General features: G+C 37.2%; 1 long non-coding RNA gene across 1 annotated transcript in view; it reads right to left on the bottom strand.

Annotated features, from left to right (window-relative positions):
* Positions 1–17487: 17487 nt before the first annotated feature.
* Positions 17488–23214, bottom strand: part of LOC108446589 — a 7810-nt gene continuing 2083 nt past the window's right edge. The window contains exon 3 of the long non-coding RNA XR_001861812.1: positions 17488–22559. This is a non-coding gene — a long non-coding RNA (uncharacterized LOC108446589). The remainder of the gene's footprint in view (positions 22560–23214) is intronic.

Below are 23214 nucleotides of genomic sequence, written 5' to 3'. Positions count from 1 at the left end.
AAGGGCTGTCAGAGTGAATCAGTCACCTAATATTTGCAAACAGAGTTTTTTTAACAATTTGTTTCCAAGCAATGTATTACTTGAAATATTTTTCCATTATTTTTCCAGTTGAAATTGAGAGCCAGGGGATATATTGATCCCTTGAAAGAGCTCAAGATTTGAAAGATAAACAAGACTGTGGTGGCAAAAGGCATATAAAAACATGTCCATTGTACAGTGAGGGACAGTAGAGAGACGATGAAGTTAATATTGAAGCTACTTTAGAATGGAGAAACAGATTTTCAAGAAAACCTGTCCCTTCAAAGATGACTGAAAAGGAGATAGACCCTTGAAAAGACAGTTTTAATGAAGTTAGCAATTTATTAGCTTAGGTATGTGGCTAAAGTATCTCAGGAAACTAAAGCTATCCTGGGTAGGACTTTGCCCTTAGATTAAGATATCCAAATGCAGATATCAACATAATTAGGAGGCTTGATGCAAGTGCCTAAATATAAACATCTCATGCTGCACCCTGTCCTCCATCTGCCAGTCCAGATGTGCACAGAACATTTCAAATGCACATGTGTATTCTTGCAAGTACCCTGGGTGACTAAAGCTTCATTATAGATAAGGGAAATTTAATCAATAAGGTCGGTTGAACCTGGGGATTTGGCTCAGCAGGTGCCACTAACCACGTCAACCAGGATTTCACTTCAGCTTCCTGAATGCAGGCATCTTTCAGATGCCACAGAGCATCCAGAATATCCACATATAATACAGCACCTTACAGGAAAGGGGAGAGGAGCTGGAGGCCAGACATGACTCTCACATGTGCTTCAAATACCACTCCAAGTTTATGCTAAATAGAGGACTGGAACTCTCTGATTAAAATAGGAGCTCACAAACCTAGCAGATGGTCCATACCTATGTGTAGGTGTCTACAGTCCAGAACTGAATCCTGCTCTTGGGTTTTGGTGGTTTTTTTTGGCTCTGTTTCCAACACATGCCATATCTTCTGTGATTTATTTCCTTTGTCAATGTGAAATGAAAAGAGAGCATATTAAAATATGGGGATCTGGGGACAGAGTTCACAAAGGACACCTCTGGCACAGCAGTTTGCATGATGGTGCTATTTAAACAGAACTCTAGAATATTGTTTATTTGAGTATTGAGTATTGATTTTTCAGCTCATAGCTACCCATTAATTAATTGACTTCTTGCAGTGTTAGGGTAACAGCAGTGGGAAGAGTTAGAACTGAACCTTGGTCATAGTAGATGTGCTATGCTTTTCACTACACTACAGACTACTGCTGAGTTTTTTCTCTTTATTAGCTATTAGCCTGTCCTCCAGTGACAATCAGGAAGTCTAGCTTAAAGCTCATTGAAAAACAAGGACAGAACAAAACCAGGGGCTTCATCTTAATTAGGAATAGAGATGGGCTTCTAGAAGATTTACAAAATGACATAAAGAAAAAAATATGGGTTTTTTTGGGCTTTTGTCAACAGTATTCCTGAGGAACCTCTGGAAGAAATAAAAACTGCAGACCCTGAGGCAAAGTATTTAGTCTTTCCATGGCATGCCTTCTGCCAGAATTAATCTTCTCAGGAGGATTAGATGGTGCAGAGAGATATAAATTATATATAACTGTACCACTTTGTGGAAATTTGGTCTCTGCTGTCAACTCAGACCACTCTGGAAATTTCCTGCTCATTTTTATTACCTACTAAACTGCTTTACTGTAGGGCTGGAAGCGATAAGTTTTTTGATGTCAGAACTCACAGGATAATACCTTCTTGAATGGCTCACAGCTGTGTGAATGATGATATTGTCTGCTACTAAAGAAAAATCAGAGATATGGTCAGTGTTTGTTATCGTGTCATTTTATACATCATTTTATCACTTGCACTATCTCCAACATCCAGAATTGTCTGCTCAAAGCTTTTACCCCTTTACTGTAAGTTGCTGAGTTACTGCTAGCAAAAATTGCATTTCCTCTCGAAAATGTGTAGTGATGTAGTTAATCAAAGTAAACAGTGAACGGATGCTGAACTCCACATAAGCTGAGGGTCTGATTCTGCCACCCATGCTTCCATTGAGCAGCTGTTACTGAAGCACCCTCACAGAGGATAATTGAAATATTCAGTTGAAATAATGCTACCCACTGTGTACAGGCATTGGGGAGTTCAATTCTGTATGCTAGATGCTGTGAGGGAACTCACAAAGAATTATGAATTACAGCAAAAAGAAGTGGTGAGGTTATTTTTAATTTCAAAGAATGACAGTAAAAGTTTTCATCTGTTAGTTTTCTTAGACTTTTTATGTTTGTCATGCAATGGTTGGCAAGCAATAACTGTACTTGCCTAGTGATGCTGAACTGTCAGTCCTGCTCATCTCTTTATGAATGAGGACATACTTTTTAATAGCTGGTAATGGCTGCTACTGAACTTTGTCTGTCCTGTAGAGCAGGTGGAGAGATGGTTTTATGGGAAGCACTGACACTTCTCAGAGTCTGTTCTTGTGATAGCTTCTTCTAGTCACTATTGACAAATTACTTTGCTGCCTGCATATATTTTCTAGGCAAACCAGATTTGCAGCACATATAAGTATTACATTTTAACATTTGAAATCTAGCAGCTGAAGTCCCCTGATTGTTAAAAGAAAATTTGGATTTCAGATATATTATAGCTTCCAGAAACTCACTCTTAAATTAATGAGCCAGAGTTCTTCAAAACTTTTTCAAGTGCTGATTAACAAGGCAATGCAAACCCTTTAAAACTTTTTGCCCTTTCCCTTTATTAAAAGCCTGACATTTAGCAAAACTGGTTGATGGAATATGATGAATCTTACTACGTGTGCTGTGTGATGGAACATGATGCAAAACCTAACACAAAATCTGAACTGAAATATTGCCATTAGTTTGGACACCTACTGTTTAATGTGATTTTTTTTTTTTCTGAAGAAAATTACTCGCAGAAGCAAAGTGTTCCAAGATGATGTGGTATTGCAGGAGGATGGCACAGCTCCACATTAATCTTTTTCCAATTAGAACTTGGGAACATTTCTGGTGCCTGGAGGGCTCCAAGATTTCCTCAAATGTTACCTCTCTGTTAGCAAATTCAAGGTATTTACTCACAAATTTTTTTTTTTTTCCAAAGGAGTTAAAGTGCAGGTGGAAACAAGAAACAATGCACTTGCTTGAAGTACAATGCAAAGAGCTTAGCCTTAGGCAAAAAGCCAAGGCAGGCATTACTGGCATGCTGGGTAGATAACAATAAATAACTGTTGTTAGAAATACAGTGCAATTATCCAACTAAAATTAAAGTACGTGTTTCAAAGGAAGAAAACAGAATTAAGGAGGGAAGTCATGTAGCAATATTGAGTTCTGATGTCTGCAAAGACCAGAAAGGGGAAAGATTTGAGAAAACATAAACTGCTAAAGTATCAAAATGTGACCTGGATGAATTTCAAAACAAATTCTATTGAGAAGTTGTTAGAAATAAAATATGGATGGCTATGCTCAGATTCAAAATTCATATAATAATATAGAGTTGAGTTTCAATCATAAACACCTTTAGCTATAGAAAATAAATTTGGACCTAGAGAAGTCTCAGTTCATATAAAAAAATTGATATGAAATTTCAAAGTAATTTGAAAAGCAAAATTGGGCCATTTCTGTTCCAAAGAATCAGCCTTTGTGAATTCAGGAAAATATTTGGTGAAGTCAGCTACACTAAAGCACACCTGACCTCAGAAAAAGCTTTTTTGTAAATAACAGTAGTCCCAATATGAATTCAAATTGTAATGGCTCTTCATCTATTCTTTTAATACAGATTTTTGACATTATTTTCAGACATAAGCATGTAAAATAGCACTACTGACAGGACTTTGGTGATTAGCTAAGAGTTAAGAAAGAATGAAAAAAGAATATAATCAGTAAAGAAAGCTACAGCTTACAAATCCTGAAATGTGAGGTGTGCCAAAACGCAAGTTTATTTTGTGGTCATGAAGGAAATTAAAAGAAACATTTACTAGCTGTTTAAAATAAAGAGGGTGTGGGGCAAGAAAGGCAATATTTGTACTGGGTGCACACCATCTAGCTAACATTAAAACAACCTGTGACCTACTTTGTCTGACTACTAACACATGATAAATCTCTAGGGTCAACCCAGGATGGCCTGTGAAAATGAGGTATGGAAATAGGAATAGCAACATTTAATTCAAGTAAATTACTGTAATCAATTGGGCAGTCTAAGTAACAGATTAACTGTGAAAACTAGCACATAAAATTAGATAATAAGGATTCAGGTAATGAGTCTATTTAGAGAGTAAAGGTACTCTTCTCCACAATATGCCAAAACAAGTTGTGAAGGATATTAAAATTGAGAAAATGAGAATGCCAAGCAAACTTAAAACACTTTTTGATAAGATAGTGTATGTTCCCAGTGGGGGTAAAAAACCAAAAGAATCTCTTTGATCTTCTAAAAGAAACAGATATGCCACATGGGAAACTATTAAATCATATGGAGAAGACAGCTGTAATTATGTGAAAATTAACAAATTGGCCAAAAGTTAAACAACAAGGGATTATGTTAGGAAGTGAGACTCCAGTTTTAAAAGGAAATTTTCAATAGACATCCTCAAAGGGATTTAAGAACTGATGTAAATGTTAATTTTTCACTTGAACATTGTGGGGAGGAATGTGAAGATGCAAGCTGGGAGGCACCGTAATTCAAAAGTCTGATCTATTAACACAGGAAGAGCTAGTTGTCTTAGAGGATGGAATTACAAAGTGGGATGAAATCTAATGCATCTCATGCAAGGTCATGCATGTAAACACTATCAGGTGTAAATTTACCACCTGGAAATGGTATCTTATTTGATTTAATACTATAAGGGTGCCTCAGAGCTATGAATGAGATGTTGTGAAAAAGTAAATATGATAGAAAAATGTTGGAAATCATAGAGAAAGCACTGAAATATTAGTTGTACAGTATAATAGTAAGAAAAGCCCCCATGCTTCCACATTGTGGGAAGGTTACTATTCTGAACAGGATCATCTGTAAAGAAAGCTACCAAAATAATGAAGTTAACTTTATGGGTTAACCCTTTGCATCTGATTTGCTACAGGAGAAGCCATCAGGACCAAATAATGCCATACAGCTGACCAGTCCTCTGCCACTTCACAGTGAAGACAGTGGGAAGGTAAAGGTGTGTCCAGCTCATGTTACCTCTCTTAAAGACCTCAGTCTCACATTTGATCTGACAGTATTACAGATCTTAAATTTTACAGATTCCTTTTTACTGGCAGAGATTTCATTTCCACAGACATCCACACCCAGCTGTGAGCTGACCAAGATGTATGTATACCAACTGACTGGGATTATGTTTTAATTATGAAGCAAGGGCTCATATAATTGAAATCTCAGTAGTTATAGTTGCTGTAAGAAGAAAACTGTCCTCATCTATTCTATTCCTTAGCATTTTTTTCCTAGAATGATCCATATTGGTTGAATTAAACAGCTGCAGGCTTTTCAGATGTAAGGGCTTTGTAGCATAAAGTGCAATTACAGCCGGAGCTGGAGCTTACATGACTCCGGAGAGACCCCAGATTTTATGGGATCTGTGATGTCTTTCAGATGAGGAGTCCTACTAATACTGGTGGGTAAAAACACAGCAATCATTTTATTCAAAGTAAGCATTTGTGTATAATACATGTACTTGGGCTTTGTCCTGGGAACAGCATTTCCTGCTTCTGCAAAAGCAAGAAAGCATTAGCATGCTGGAGACCACTGCTCTCTGACAAAACAGCCCATCTTTTTTAAGTTGAAAAGACTTAATCTCTTATGACTTCCTAGTAAATCTGGTCTGCAGGATGTCAGTGATTTTGCTCAAGCAAAAGCACAATGAATCGTTTCTGGATGTCATGGTTGAATATAACTTTTCTGACCTAGGACATGTCAGACGAATTAAGACAAGGATGCTAAGGTTGACCTTGAACCAGCATTTGGCCAGGTCTTCAAAGTATTAGAATACAGGATGCAGATGAACCTTTCTCAGGTTTCTAAACTTGAAGAGAAAATGTCCATACAGAATATCTGTTGGATGCTGTTCTCCAGGATATGCTCAAGCACAGAAATTCTTGTTCTATTCAGCCAAGGATTTTTTGTCTCTGACCTAGAGAGTAGGGAGGTCACCTACTGTGAACTGCTGCACAGTCTGAGAAGAGGAAAGAACAAATATAAATTGTAAAGCTTCAGCCATTTCATGGCTGAATTGTTTGCTTGATTTGCTTTTATTGAAGATCAAGAATTTTAACAGTAGCATAAACAAGATTGGAATATTAGACAATTCACTGATGACATTTTCTCAATTAAATGATGTGCAAGAGGTGTGATTGATTTAATTGGCTTTTAGTTGTTGGCAATGTGTTCTTATATCCTAGTTCTGTTTATCTTAGTCTTTCTCTCTTAATGGTAGAAAAATGCAGTCACTTTTAGGTGTGTAATTGAACTGGAAGGTTTGAGAAGAAACATACCCCAATTTTCAGTTTTGAGTTAGACTTATTATTCTGTTATATTTTCATTTAATTTGCTTGACATTCTACTCTGTATTCAGCAGAACAGCTATTTGCTTGAGATGAATTTCAATTACCTTCTCATCAGTTGTTTCTTAAATATTATATTTCCTCCCCTTCTTTAGGAGATTTCTCATACATTATAGAATTCCAATCAACATTCCTCAGAGCATCCAGCTTTCTTTAACCGTCCTCTTTCTCAAAGTCAAAACACTTCTAGTACACAGCATTCTCTCATGAGTATTTCAAACTCAATGATAAGCTGATAAGTAGATCCAGGAGACTCTATGTCTTAAATGTGATTTCTTATATTTAGCTGATTTCTTAGTATTAGACATGAAATAGCCTTGGACTATAAAACCTGCTCAAGGAATTACTTGAAACAAAACATCTGCACTAAGAATATGTAACAATTAAGAATGTGTTCTTCTTTATAATTGCATTCCTGTTATCCTAATCAATATCAGTGTAATTAAAATGCCTCATGATCAATGTTTCTGCCATGTTCAGGAGGTGTCTCCTATCTTTAAAAGGTTTCCATGATCTACTTTTTCTAACCTCACTAAAGGTTCTCTGCTGAAAATCATTTGACTTCCTATTTGGCTATAAATTACACTTAACTGCCTTAATTGTCAGATAAAATTGCAGGTTTTTGTTTCATGCTACCTATAATCACTATGTAACTTAATTTTCCTATGCACTGCATGGTATTTTCACTGCAAGAATATTTTAACTTTTTATCAGGTACTTTTATTATCCTGAATGTAATATCTGTCCTCCAACCTTATGTAGACTTTTACTTTTTTCATATGTTTTTAACCACCTGCTTTGTACTTACCATCCCTACCAGCAAGTGTTTGGCTTAATGCATGCTGTGAGTTCTGACAGGAGATAAAACACAGCCTTTCAGCCACTACAGAACCTGAATAATTCTGGCTTGATTTGAGTGTCTTTACCAAGCTGTACACTTGTGCCAAAGGCCTGCATGGAACTCATCTGATTTAACTTGGAAATCTAAAATTTAGACACAAAAGGGTGATCCAAGCACCCGAAGCTCCCTTTCTTGTCAGTGCAGGGAGATACCCACTTCCATAGAGATAGCGACCACATCCTCTTAGCAAAATGGGGAAGATTCATCCTCTGGAAACCTGACATCAACAACACTTGATTATGTGGGATGGATCCCATCCATGGACTCTGCAGGCTCACAGAATCAGCTTGATGTCATGATCCCAAAGTATCGTCTTTGGGGTCCTTGTCTTACTCCTTTCATTTGCGTGCTCATCTAAATCCCTCTCTGCATCCTGGCAATTACAATGAATGAGAAGTGACGTCTGGAGTGCAGCCACCAAGACATTTCAGTGCCCTAATCACAGCTGCAAATGATAAGGTGTTTGGCCACACGCTGTCAAGTGAAAGCTGCAGTAATATTTCTGTTTCTAGGTAACACCTAGTCTCTTTTGGTTGTGGTACCTTTTTACCTTATATCACCAGCAGAACATGCAGAATAGACATATCGGATAATTCCTAATTTTCTAACCTTTTACAAAAGTTTTAGTCATATTTTCAGCTTTTGTAGACTGATACTTCTCCTTTATCTCAGCTTATCTGGCAGAAATGGCTATCTATAAAGTGCTTCATTGATCCTTTTAGTATGAATACATCTCTATTTTTATGTTCAACAGCTTCCTCGCATGTTAAGTCACAATCTCCCTCCTCTCCTCAGCCTTTCTCAGGTTTTCTGATATTGAGTGACTCAGTTCTCCAAGACTAGTAATCCACTCACTCAGTTCTAAGTACTCACCTTACCTTTGCTTCTTTTGCAGACTTTTACTTAGTTCCTTTTCTTTTGACTTCCCTTTTTTTTCATGCCACGCCTTAGAAATAAACTTTTTGCTGTGAATTCACAGCCTGTGCACCTTTCTTGATGTTGTGACTCCCTTTGCGTCTAACTGCATGTCCTCTATTAATTCCCATCAATCTTCACAAGAAAATCAACCAGTTGCTCTAATTTGGCTGTCTGATCTTCTAGTAGCCCAGCTAACTGAAACACCCATATACAAAAAGTATTTTATAATGTGCTCAGCTTGATAGCCAGGAACATTTCACATTTTATATGTTCCATTATATATATGCTGAGCTTCACAGATACTTTCAAATGAAATAATTCACAAATAAACATGTCTAGACCTACAAAGGGATAAAATAAAGGCAACCAAATGCTAAGGATTAAGATACTTTCCAGGCAGGTTTCAGTGTTTATATTTAAATTAACATCAATTCAGAAGAAAACATAAAAGAGCATTCTTTAAACTTTGAAATGACTGAGCATAAACTGTTTGCCTGTCTCTTGTTCTCAAAGAACAATGAAGAACCTGGTTCTGTGCATTCAAAATCTGCTGATTATCTTGTTAAAAAGAGTAGGCAGCAGAGATAATTTTCTGCTGTATCAAGTGGGCAGAAGCTGGGTGCCCTGGAATCAAAACTCATGTGAGCTTGCTGCCATATTCCTAGACCCAAGCTCAAACCCCTGCCTTAATTTCGCTGTGACTGCTTCTGCTAGTTGTAGGACCACACGATTCTGAGCTCCCCATGTTGTGCTGTTATGCTGTTTTGAGAGGCCCTCCAGTATTGACTGAAGACTTTCAGGCTTTTGTCAGGCAGGTAACAGCCCCCACCCTATGCCTCTTGCATAAACTGCGGATAAGAGATTCATTATAAAGAGCAGAACCAGGTAAACCAAAGAATTGGAGTGTACAGTCACCGCACATTAGAATTATTGATGCTTGAGTGGCTTGTCTGTCTGTTACTCATCTTAAAATAACAGTCTGTATTCTATAGTTTCATAAATATATTGTTGTAAGTTTTAAATTCTTTAAAAAAAAATTCTGAAACTTATTTTCCCATTTTTGATGTTCTAAAGAGACCAAATAAATAAATAAGAAAATATATAACAATAATAATTAAAAAATCTGGCCAACAGTTTTATCCATTTTGTCATTCAGTTCATCTACCTCTACAATAATATCTAAACAAAATTAATGCTTTAAAAGAAAAATTTCTTCTGTTTGTAAAAAGAAAACATATGTGTGACATCTAATTTAAAACCCTTACGGTAATACACCAACAAGTTTTAATTTCTCAAAAATTAAATTTCCTTTCTGACAAATTTAGGGGAAAACCAGTTGGAAATAAAGAAACTAATTTCCTAAACTACTTTTGAAATTATAATGATAATGATATTAATTTTTATTGCCGTGGTTAAAGTGACCTTCATGAATCTGTGGACTAAACGTAAAAGGTAAAAAATAGCGTATATCAACAAGTCATATATTTGGATAGACAACCTGTCAGAGTCTAAGTCACTGTCAGATGCAGAACTCTTAGAAAGGTAGACATAACTCTTTGGTCAAGAACTAAACTTAACCCTTTCTACCTGCCTTCGTTTCTGAAGGTCTTTTAAACTTGTTGGCAGATTAAACTGTGAAAGCTTTCATCATTGTGCGCAGAACGTGTCTCCCTCGTGCTTCTTTGAAAAAGCTCTCTGAATTCCTTGATGTGGAAATCTAATTTCCATACCAGTTAGTTTAATGCTGAATCTTTTATATGTTATTTTTATTAACTGAAGAAAAAAAGGTATTTTTATGATTCCTGTGTGATGCATCACAACAAAATGCCTTTTTGGGGCAGATTAGTAGATTTCAAAGAAAGTCTGTAGATTTGGGGAGGTGACTTTGAAAATGTCGAGAAATGGACAGACTGTGGAGACTGTATAAATAAAATAAATTACTGATATTATGATAATATCTGCAGATGTACTTTAGCAAATTGAGCTTCTGAGAATGCACTCCTTTAGCCACAAAGTACTAGTTTCAGGTAGTGTGTGCTCAGGTGTGATAACGCCCTTGGTATTTTCAGAAAGAGTAAAAACTTAGCAGCTAAATTTAAAAAATTGACAAAATATAGTTTTAACAGCATTCTGTGCTTATATTGAATTACATATATGTTGTATTTATAATTTGCCTGATTCAAGTTATGAATTGAGAATAACATAGAAATTCTAATTCTGGGTAAAAAAAAAAAAAGTCTGTAGAATGCCCATTGCTGGAAGTCTAAAGAGAGATTAGATAAATATCTGTTTGGTACAAACTTAATTGATCCAACCTTGGATAACAGAGATGTACTCAGTGACCTCCCGAAATCTCATTCAAACTTAATTTTCTGTGATTCTATGCTAAGAAACATTTCCAAAGAGGGATAGAAATCTAATCTTTGGAACTTGCATGACACCTGAAAACACTGTGAAGTAGATTCACATCTGATTCTTTTTAGATATCGCATTTGCTTGAATGCTTTTTTGAAGCTGCTTGGTCCTTCACACCTCCTTTGTTTTATGTAGTACCCAAATATAACCAAGACTTAATAGAGAAGCTAAAGCTTTTGATATTAAGATTTTCACTTGTTGAACTTTATTTGCGAGTTTATTTTATGCAATGGTGTACATTGGCGAAAATATTCTTCCTGACCTATGTAGCAATCAGCCTACACTTCAAAGCGTGACATTTGATTACCTTGTCTTAACATGCAGAACTGCAAGTGTTATTAATGGTCATAAAATTATCCAACCCTTTTAAAAATCAGACACAGTATTTGACTTGACGACCTTCTGCAGTCATGAAATTCACATTCTGATTGAAATTATATCAGTCTGGAGGATCTGATAGAGCTCTGGTGCAAGTGTCACAGCTCTGCCACTGAGGTGGAAAAGAATCTTAATGAGCTGTTATCCAGGAAATGTAAGCATCTTTGGGTTTCACTGTTTTCTGATTTACTCACAAAATATAGGCCACAAAATGTAAGTTTGAGATACTGTGTGTTTTCACTGGTAGTGAACAGGTATGGAGTAACAGTTCACCAGCTTTCCTGCCCCTTAGCACCATGTTGCATGCACTTGAAAACCAGTGTGGTGAGCAGTACAGATGTCGCAAGGGGAAGCATATTTATGCACACCTTGTAATCATGGTCAACTGGGGCATTAAGGGTTTTTTTACTAATTTTTTTTTCATGTGTGAAGGGCAGAAGAGCACATCCTTTTGTATTAACTGTTCCCAAACAGAAGCTGCCAGAGTGGTTAGTATTGGTTGAGTAGGAAAAAGTACTCCTCTTAATCTGGAAATTTGATGGCAACGTCTCAACATTAGGAATAATTTAATTGCCAATTATCTGAAAACATCTTTTTATCCATCAGATTTAAATCATTTTTCATATGGCCAACCCCAAATCTTGCCCTCATGCTAGCAAAATGAAAAGTCATTCATAATGCAATAAAATTATTTGCTTTTACCCTCAGATGACAGCAATGTATCAACTTAAGCATTTATGATAGAAAATGGTTCCCAGCATAGTTATTATGCAGAGGGGTGGTCAGGGTGTTTGGGCTGAAACAGTCACACAATCAGCTCATTTCACAAGTTTTCAAGCTTCTTCGTGGCAAGAGACTGCTTCACTCTCTGCAATGCAGCCCTGTTTAGAGCAGGCTCAGCTTTGTGAATGCAGTGAACACAGGGTGATGGATGGAACCTGACGCTCAGGGTTTTCTGCTGGTTGTCTGTAGGTTAGTCCTGCACTTGGTATTGGGCTGTAATTGTTCTGCAGAGACAACACGGTGTCAGTGGGGAGTGATGAACCTCAGTCACATGTGTAGGAGCACACATTAAACCCACAAGATTGCTCAGTTCTGTAGCATATTACCTTCCCCCAGGGGTCCAGCCCCAGCTATGAAGGGGCTCCATGTCCAGGGCTGCTGATCTGGGTGTGCAGTGTCAGATTGCAAACACCACTGTCTCCAGGTGTCAAGTCTGAGATGTGTCTTCCCTTATTGTGGACAAACAAATGTACAGATATGTACACACACAAAAACTATGTCCAAGATGCCTGTGGGAACTCTTCTGGGCATAGGGACCTTTTAAGCTTTAGATTACTTGGATTAGGTGTTTCAGGAGGGCAGGTGTGGTATAAGGTCTCAGATGAACAACAGCAGGACTGTCACAGTATTTTTACTTCTCATTTCCATTTTCTAACTTTTTTAAAAGAGTTGCTACTTTCTCCCCTCCGTGCCAAGTGTTTTCTGTGGAACTTGAATCTGGCTTAAGGCAGAGTTCATAAAAGGCAGGGGCTGCATGTGCTTCCCCTTCCTTGCATCCTGCCTCCTTCTCCCTACAAAGGTTGAGAAACTGGTCTAGCCACCCATTTTTTTCCTTTAAGTAACTTCAGCTCACAGGATAAAGTCTTTAAGTTTGGCATTTTAATCTCAGTGTTTCGATTTTTATATTGAATCAGTATGGAAGATCAAGTATAAGTTGCAAGTGGACCATTCTTACCAGGCTACTGCTCATAGTGGTGTGTAATGGCAAACATTTCTAGGCAGGGCATTTGAAAAATTAATAAATGATATAGAGAACTGAAGCTGAAGAAGAAGGATTATGTTTTTACCAAATACAGCTGTTGGGTCTCTGCCTCAGAGTAAGAGAAACCCATAACAACAACTAGGTATGGCAGCTCTGTGTTCACAGATCCCTCCCTGCAGACGAGGCTGTTGGTGACTGATTACATATTACATATGAAAATGCCCCATACACTCATTCTTTTGATAATCATATATGCTAAAAATTTCTAAATTGGCAAGGATTAAGCACTGTATGCTCTTTTATTGTGAACTGAATCTCTCAGACACCAATTAACATTTCATTGCTAAGACTAGTCAATTTGTTGTTTGTAGCAGTGGCCAAATTTCTGCATTTGAACTTTAAACTCTTTGTTTGTATGGTCTGTGCACACCAGAAAATGACAAAATCAGCTAAATCCTCTGCAAATAAGTTAGAAAGGGCCAGGCTGTTGCTGAACTAATATGATCTTATTTCTGTACTATTATAAGCTTTACATATTTGTTGTTGTTTGTAAATAAATGCAAATTACAGTCCTGAAGAAAACCACTTGGATACATTGGAAAAGCCTGGAGAAATTAATGGGTCTGATCTGATTGTCAACAAATAGGTGTTGAGTACTATTTAAGTGTTGTTGCTCCAGGAGGGCACAGATCTCCCTCAAGCCCCATGTTATGTCAATCAGTACCATGTCTCTGGTATCCTACTACATCCCCAATGGTTCAAAACAGGTACAATTCATGTTAAGTTTGTGGGTCCCTAAATTTAGATGTCCAGTTGTGGGACAGAGGTGCAGAATGGGATTTTGTTGGCTAATGTGGATACTTAGGGTTACTGTGTACATGCAAGAGTATCTGAGATGTCAGCCTGGAGCAGGAAGATGTGGCACAGAATTTACAGGAGATTCATGTTCTTCAAGAAGGGCAGATGAAAGTGAAATTGGATAATCCAGGATGGCACCTGGCACCTAAATTTAGGCAGCTGTATAATGTCCAAGCTATCTAATGGCAAGTTTATTCAAGAAATAGTGGAATAGCAAAACTGCTAAGTATGTTATGGATTAAAATTTTGGTAGTGAAAAAATATATAGTTTTATTTCTATTTCTGTTCTGTCTTTGAATTTGTTCACCCCTGCTTTTTAGTTATTTATTTTACCTGTGCATATATTGTTTCCCACTAAAATATAAACGAGATTACACTTTTTATTTGAAACATATATTCTCTTTAAGCATGCAGTTTCCTCAGGCATATTGCTATATTTGTGCCACATCAAATGTTGATATGATGCAGGAGAAAATTTGTTGTGACTGCTTATTTATTTGTGGGTTAGTACAGCATGTCGAGGCACACCAAAATATTCTATTCACATTTGTATCAGTAAAAAGCAATTGTGGTCTTTGAAAATTGGAAAAATAAAACGTTGATGTTCATGCTGTATGGCAAAAGGTGCTTTTGGAGAGGTTGTCTTGCAAGAAAGGAATAATCATCTTTTAGATGCACTATTTCAAAATGAGTAGCTGTATTCCAGAAGGGTTTGTTCTTTGTTTCCCATGGTGATCCTCTTAGTTGGCAGTGAACCAATATTCACAGAAGCATTATACAAAATATGGCCAGTGTACCCCACTTCACACAGCTGATGCTCTGCATACCTGTGGAAAAAAATTTGTAGTTTTTTGTGTAACTATTGAACATGTGTGGATAACTTGGCAGCTGTATATCAACCATGCAGTGTCCTCTTCATAGTTCATCAGTCAGCCAAGAAAGCCCTGCCACCTGAACAGACAAAACTGTCTGAATTTATAAAAAAAATTTTTTTGTACTCCCTTTGACCTGGTGTGTAATCTGTCCTCTTGCCACTAGATGTGGTCAGCTGCTCCATGCTGAGGATAGTCCAACAACAGTTAAAAGGTATACAAAAAGTTAGAACAGATCTTATCTATCTTTTAAGAAAACAAAAAGAACAATCTTAAAAGATAGATAATCTTTCAAAAACTGTCCCTCGGTACTTTTAGGCGAAAGCAAATACTTAAGTCTCATGGGTTTCCTAGCAATACCTTGACAATAATGATTCACAAGCCATGCTGCTAGCTCAAGTGTTTCCCGTGGTATATTACAAGTATAACCGTTTGAGCCCAGGACATATTTAGTCTTTGTGATACAGTGTCCTCACAGTTTCCTGGGATGAAGCCTTTGAATAGGTCCTTTCTGGAAAATGAAAATTTTCTCAAAAAGAAGGATTTTTACTTGGTTAAGCTTCGATGATCTTGGGGTGTGGCAAAACCAGCCACTCAGATATTTAAATATGTGCATATGAAGTCCACAACACTGACTGTCAGTTACAACATATGCCCACAAAGACTGCAAGGCTAAGTGTATTCTGCTATCATAAGCATAATTGGTTTCTGAAACACATGATTGACAGGAATAGACAAAGGAAAGAGGAGCAGTAGATCGATTTTCCACATCTTAGTGTAGTCCATATCTCTTCAGAAACATTTTGACACAGCAGGTGTTTTTAAAACACTGTGACTGAGGGCTGTAAATACCTTTTAGCATGTCCATGACACACTTTAATAAAAAAGCAGTGTGTTTTGCCTTCAGAGGGATGGACTTCCCTGCTGTCAGTCTCCCAGTTCCCTTGGTTCATTGCCTGTTCTCTTTTAAACTAGGACACCTATTGTATAGTGGGGTATAAAGAGGAAGATGTATTTCATCTTTTATAAGGAAGTCCAAGAGGTAAAGTCAAAGACAAGAATAACTGAAAGATGTTTTGTCTTGTGATGAATAAGAATTAGATCCTGGTATCACACTGTCGAGCTGCACCAGAACTATCCCTTTGTTTAGGTTTTGTTCTTTAGCACAAGGACTTAAAATCTTATTCATCCTTAACTTCAAGGGTATGTGCTTTCTTTATCAGCAGAAAGAACAAACTCAAACCAAATGTCACATGCATTTGGAAATTCACAACAAATGTAATAATGAGTATTAATGCTCAAGAGGGAGATATTTGAGCTCATGAGAAAAGAAAGAGGCAACTTAGATGTGGCAACCAAGTGGAAACATTATCTCCATCTCCTCCATCTTTCCCTTACTTGCATTTTCTAAAATATAAGCAAACTTTCTGAAATAGAATTTGCAAGAAAAGATTCTGAATGCATTAGGTGGGTTAATTCCCTGGAGCAGTCAGCATTCTTTAGTGATAAAAGATATTGAAAAGGTTATTTTTTGCTTCAGTGCATTGGTAGGATAAAAAAAATCAAGTGTTCGAGTTTTATAGCATTGTAAACCTATTTTTTGTGCTGAAACTGAAATGACAATATTGTGTGTTTTACATTTACAGTAACATGCTAGTGCAAGCTTAACTTGTGATCATGCACTGGAACTTGGAATTTCACCCAGATATGAGTCATTAAGAACCTGCATATTTTCTGATTGGTATGCTTTTTCTTACAGAAAGGCACGACTGCTGTAGTTCAGCACAGAGCAACACCAGCTGTAAAGAAAGTAGAACACTTTAATTGTTGTGGAAAAGTGGGTGCCACATAAAGTTACAGTTTCCTAACAAGATTTAACAATAACTCAAAGTTGGGAGGCATTTTCAGTACAGCAGGGAACCGGGATTTTATGCAACGAAGAATTGCACTGTCTTGGGAACAGGAACAATAGAAATGAGATTAATTTTAATAGAATGGAGTATGAACCGATTTTAGGGACTAATAATAACATGGGGGCTTGTCATAAATCAGAAGCAGATGAGAAAAATTTTTGTATACTAACAAAATGGTATAAATTTGAGCTGGTTTGATGTATTTGTTTAAAAAGGTAAGTCAGTTTTGGGATATGAAACAGAGACCAGAGAGATCTAAGGCCGTGATGCTCCGCACTTAAGGGACCTTGTTTGAAAAACAATGTTCTGTTCTGGCCACCTGCCTCAAAGAAAGGTGCAATTAATGTGGTGTGGGGACACAGAAGTCCTAGAAATATATTGGAATTAGTGGGAGTTTTGTTTTAAGGGATGTTATGAATAGAGCTAGGTTGGTTTAGACTGCTGCCCCTATGGAACTGAAAGGGAAGGAAGGACACGTTACTGTCCATAAAACACGTTACTGTCCATAAAAAACCATTATTTAACTCAGGAGATGTCATCAGCGGGAAAACGGATATAAATGAAACATGACTACATTTAGCCTGGAAAATAGAGAGAAAACTAACACATGGCATGTAAGAACAGGTTTTCAATAGCAATTATAGGGTCAAAATGGAGAAAACAGAAGTATTTTAATTTTAATTGTGAAAATTTTATAAGCACATGATTTAATGTCATGTTTTCAATAGTAGAAAACTGGACACACAGACCCAGCACGTCCTTCTCAGTCCTATGTGTTTGCAAGATGGTACCTCTGTCTGTTTCTGAGATCAGAAGACATAAAGAGCTTTCAACCACAGATAAGAGGAGGCAGGTGAGAAATATGAAGAGAGCAACACACAGATTTTTTTTTTTTTTTTTTTTTGGGAGAGACACACAAGAAAAAGCTGTCTGAGTTCTCTGTAATTCAGTATGATCTAGTGCATCACTACTGGATGGTTAATGGGAATAATAAAAGGATTCATAATGTTTAACACTGAGGTGGGTCCACAAACCAGCTGCATTTCTTGTGCATGGTGACATTATTCTGTTAAGAAAACATACCTCTTGGGAAAATTTAAAAAATGTAAATACACCCACAGTGAAGAATCAAGTTAGCTTGGTGATAGGAGAATTCTGACATGATGAACCTCCAGAATTTATATGTGCAAACCCCCAGATGATAAACTTGCCTTTTGTTAATCAACCATTCAGTATAATATTATGTATTTCATTTCTCTGGGTCAGTTCTTCCTTATTCAGCTCTCTTTCTTGAGCCAATCAAATTGCAAACTTAAATAGCAACAAAGGAGTATGGACACAGAACCACCAGAGGTATGGAAATTCAGGATTTAACAATTTGTAGTAAGTTATGCAGTGAATAAATAAGTAATCCAGGTAGGGAAACTCGAAATAAATTTGAGGCAAATTCTCTTCAATACAGATGAAGGTCTTGATCACTGTCTCATTGGCTGTGCTGTAAAAGTTGTGTTGCTGCACACCTGTGCAGCACTCAGTCTCCACTTCCCATCTGTCTCCCCTGCATCCTTCTCCTCCCTGATTTTCGCTGAATTTTCATAAGGAGAACATGTATATGAAAAAAATCCAAGGGAAATCCAGTGTGTGTTCTAACTTCTGCCTAGTTTGGATGATGATGGGCCAAGATCTGAATAAAATTGACCATCTAATTGTAGCTGTGGCATTTTTCTCTGTTCCCATCTTGCTCTCCCTCTCCCAAGAGCTATATTAGAAGGTCTGGACTACACATGAAGCAGAAGATTGAGGATTTATATGTACCTGGTTTGTAAACTGGAATTTCAGCTTTTTTTAATATATGAAGTACAATCTACCTCCAATAGCTTACTTTTCATACAAAAACCAACAAACCAATCAAACACTTTTAGTCATTGCTCTATAGATATTCCAATGTCACCTGACTGCAAACCTAGTCTCATGCACAGAAACTGCTTTCAGGAATAGTCTCATATACCTTCAGTGGAGCCTGCCTTGTCCATTGCCCAATAAAAATTTCCTTGTCAAGTTTACCCAGAGGTTTAGAATGGCTTTGCTTGAATGATATTTCCCTTTACTAGTTTCTCAGAATTTTCCATATGCACATTTCATGAGTTTTAATTTTTTTCTCAGTTATTGTCAAAATATATTAGCAGCATGGAATCCGGAACATAATTTTGGAAAAGCATCAAATAAAATGCACATGCTCCTAATATTCTCAGTTTAAAATTGCCTATCAGTCTTGTCTTTTAGCTGTTTTTTAATTAATTTAATGTTAGGCATCCTGATTTTGTGTAATTCTCTTTGAAATCTAGCAGCTTTAATCTCGTACCTCTGTACCCATAAAAAATGGGTATCTCAGTAATTTGACAAATTCTTTTGTCCATAAACCATGTTGCATGACATTAAATATGCTACCCTCTATTTTTTATTAATCAATTTCTCCATCTGATGTTCCATTACTTTTCCCAAGATTGATGTCAGATGGACAGGCATATATTTACCTAGACTACCCCATTTATCATAGAATTCATAGAATAATACCAGGTTGGAAGGGACCTCAAGGATCATCTGGTCCAACCACTCTTTGCAAAAGCCACCCTTTGGCAAAAGCCGAAAGACACTCTTGTCCAGCTGAATCGTAAGTGTCCAGTTTAGGGGAATCCACCACTTCTGGGGAAGAACATTCCAATGGCTGACTGTTCTCATTGTGAAAATTGTTCCAATTGTGTCCAGCTGGAATCCACCCAGTAGCAGCTTGTATCCATCAACCCACTTCTTTTCCATGTGACTCCATGTAAAAGGGGCGTCTCCATCTTTGCTGTAGCCACCCTTTAAATACTGGAAGATGGTCTTAGCCTTCTATTCCTGAGACTGAACAAACCCAATTCTTTCATTCTTTTCTTGCATGCCAGGCTTCCCTGTCCTTTCACCATCTTTGGAGCCCCTCTCTGGGCCTCCCCCAGCCTGTGCACTTCTTTTTTTTTTTTTTGTATAGCAGAGACCAGAACTGAACACAGTATTCCAGATATGGCCTGACAAGTGCTGAGCAGAGTGGAAAAATGACTTCTTTATCTCTGCTGGGGATGCCCTTGTTGATGCAATCCAGCAATCTGTTGGCTTGCTTTGCCACAACAGCACATCATTTATCTATACTCAGCTGCTTGTCCACCAGGACCCCCAGGCCCCTTTCCACAGAGCTGTTCCTTGGCTGGGTGGATTCCAGTCTGTGAGAGACTCCTGGATTATGTTTTCCCATGTACAAGACCTTACATTTGTCTTTGTTGAGCTTCATAAGGTTCTTGTTGGCCCACTCTTCCACCCTACCCAGATCTTCCTGTGGGACAGCTCTCCCTTACAAAGGAGAGAACTCCCTCTCAGTTTGGTATACTTGGCAAACTTCATCAGGGTGCACCTCATCCCATCATCCAGATCAGTTTGAGGATATTAAACAGCATTAGATGCAGTATTGATCCCAAGGAGACCCCACTTGTGACAGGTTGCCAGTTTGGAAAGGAGCTATTTATCACCACTCTCTGTGTGCTGCTGCTCAGCCAGTTCCCACCCACCACACAGAATTGTTGTTTAGACTGTCATGCATAAGTTTCTTCGAAGAGGAGGCTGTGGGAGACTGTATAAAAAGCCTTGGAGAAATCCAAGTAGAGGATGTCCACTTGAAAGCAAAATATGGACGTAACTTTGACTTCCATCCAATGCTCAGGGTCTATCTCAGCCAACTAAGATATTTACAAATAATAATAAATGGCCTAAAAAAGTTTATTAGGCTCTTTTTTTTTTTTTTTTCCTAACATACCTACATGCATTTTTAAATAAAAGACACAGCCTAGATAGCTGATACTTGGAACACACTGCCTTTGTTGTTTTAAGTGTAACATTTCATCTCTGTCTTCAAATGATATGACTACATCTGGCTTTTTTGCAGTCACAGAGCTGAAATATTTATTCTGCATGTCAGTCTCCTCTGTGTTATTTTTGACAACTGCATCCTTTCCATTTAACATTGGACAAACACTACTGTAAAGTTGCTTTTACACCAGATATATTTAATGTTCCTTTTAGCATACTATACTCAGATAGCCATAGAATTCCTTCTATATTCTTCTGTCTTCAGTAGCCATTCATATCCTAAATTCAAATGATCTAATCCATTTTCTCTCTTGGCTCCCTGCCCAACCTGTTTAAAATTTCACATTGTCATTGTTTTCATCTTTTCAGCTAGACTGGTATAGAATAGATTGTGCCTTCATAGCAATTCTTAAATCATATCTTAAAGTGCTTTTAAATATCTTTATTATTGTTTGCATATTTTTTTCCTTTTAAATTCTTCCTCTTATTTATTAGGCACATACTCGTTCTGTTTAAATGTGGCTATTTTAAAGTAGTGGATGTTGTGTTGCATCCTATTTGCATGCAACAAATGTAATCAAGTTCTCACTTTCGTTTAAGGAATAACTAACTTTTGTCCTGGAATCAATTTTGATTTAGCTGTCAGGATATCTTGTACAGAATTCTCTAAGGAGAGACACAAAACTTTTTGATTTAGGAAATTTTTATCAATCATTTTTCAGAATTTCAAAGGTGTATTATTACTGGAAATGTCAAACTTGTAGAGCTACATCTTTCAACCAGATACCCACCTGTGAAAAAACCTTTTTTTAAAGCTCATACAGTACAAAAAGTCTTTTCTCTTCTTCTTCTTCTTCGTAGACCTTTTAAGTAGGGGTTTAAGGGAGTAATCATCCTGCTCCATAGGGTAGTTTCATGGTAAGTAGCTGCCTGCATATAATTGTCCTTGTCACAGTCTCTGTGACAAGAGAGATTGATCTGTAAACACAAAGGCATTTACTGCATAGTTGTCAGTGGGTTGAAATCAGTTATTGTCACATACTGCCTCTTCTCCTCTTCTCTTGCCACTGTGTTTTTCCTAAATTGCTTATAGCAAGTGAATTTAACATTACTATCACAGAAATCTTCCTTCAAGTTCCAGTAATATGGAGCAGGTCAAATTCATTCTCATAGTACAAGTGTTTCCTACTCTTCCTGTTTACCACACAAGCTCCTGCCATTCATGAATAGGCAATTAAAGAATTTATTTTCTTTCTGTCATTCAGTGTCTTGATTAATTTTGTTCTTGACAACTTGACTGTGCTAAATGAGTGTTTATTTGCTGCCCCTTTTTAATCTCCCCTTTTGTTGTAAGTTTAATGCCATTATTACTAGTCTAGTCAGCTTGTCCCCTGTAAAATTGATTTCCCCTTTAATGAGCTGGAGGCAGTGCAAGCCACATAACTCTTCAGTTAGAAAATGGCTCTTCAGTCCACCAAACTAAAATCCCCTCTCCCTCTTACACCTCTCTAATTTGCAGTTTATTTGTAAAAAGTCCTGATTCATGCGTTCATTTCTGGGACAGGAGCAGTCTCCTAAAAACTCATTTGTGTATTTTCATACTACATCAGCTTTCTGAACTCTCTGAAATCATTCATGGCTGGTAAGAAGACACATGAAGCATCACTCGTACCAATACATACCACTACTACATTAAATCTCCCCCACTCAATTGGGTAAGGTTGGGTTTCTTTCCCCTAATGAAGAAGATTTGAGACTCTGTAAGAAGGAATACCGTGAAAGCCTTACCCTAGAGAAAAAACTAGTAGTTTTAACAGCAGTTAGTCTGTTCACAGCATTCTATTGCAAATGTCCTTGAGAAGTTTCTCTTGTTTAAAAGAGTTTGAAGGAGGAATACTTTAGGGCAACAGAAATGTATTTTGTCTGTTACATGAAATTCCTGTCAGCTTTTGCTCCTTCCAGGTAGCTTTTGGTCCATGTACATGAACTTAGAAGAGTACTTCTGTTGCTGAGGAAAGGTAAGTCCCACGGCTCCCATAATAGCCGAGTTCTCTAGGCCTGTGGGAAACAAAAGAAGAGTGAAAGACCTGAACTGACTTCTCCCTCATGACTACCTTTTTCATTCAGTGCATGAATGCATCTCTACATCACTGCTTTGGTTGTACAGCTCTGTAGGAGCCATCTAGTAGGTCACCATGAAAACAGTCTATGCTGCTGTGCTGTAGTCCCAGAGGTCAAAGTATGCTATATATATATATATATATGTATGTATATATCTGTGGGTTGTTGAAGTTATGCATTATCAAGTTTATTTCTTGCCTTTTTCTTTAAACAACATCAGAAAAAGCATTTTTGTTGGTTGGTTGATACTTTAATGTAGATTTTGCATAAAATTTTAAAGCAATGTTAAATTCTTGAAAGTTAGAAAATACACTTAAGTTGCCCATGTAAGTACACTGCTACAAAATAACAGCAAAGGAGTTGTTTACAACATTTAAAATGCTGTATCCTAATTACAACATAGACAGGAATCCCATTAAATCTTCATGAGAGCATAATTTCCTGACTTTTATGCAATACCACCTCAGTAACAATATTTGTCATGGTTTAAGCATGGCATAGGTACATCTTTGATGGTAGATAAAGCTTCCAAGGTGCCCCTGGAAGCAAAATCACTTGTCATTATAGCTATACTTGCTGTTGAGGGTACTTG

The sequence above is a fragment of the Corvus brachyrhynchos genome, unplaced genomic scaffold (assembly GCF_000691975.1).
Source record: "Corvus brachyrhynchos isolate BGI_N302 unplaced genomic scaffold, ASM69197v1 scaffold202, whole genome shotgun sequence".
Lineage (NCBI taxonomy): Eukaryota > Metazoa > Chordata > Aves > Passeriformes > Corvidae > Corvus > Corvus brachyrhynchos.
The sequence above is the reverse complement of the archived record's forward strand: the minus strand, read 5'-3'. Positions and strand labels throughout refer to the sequence as shown.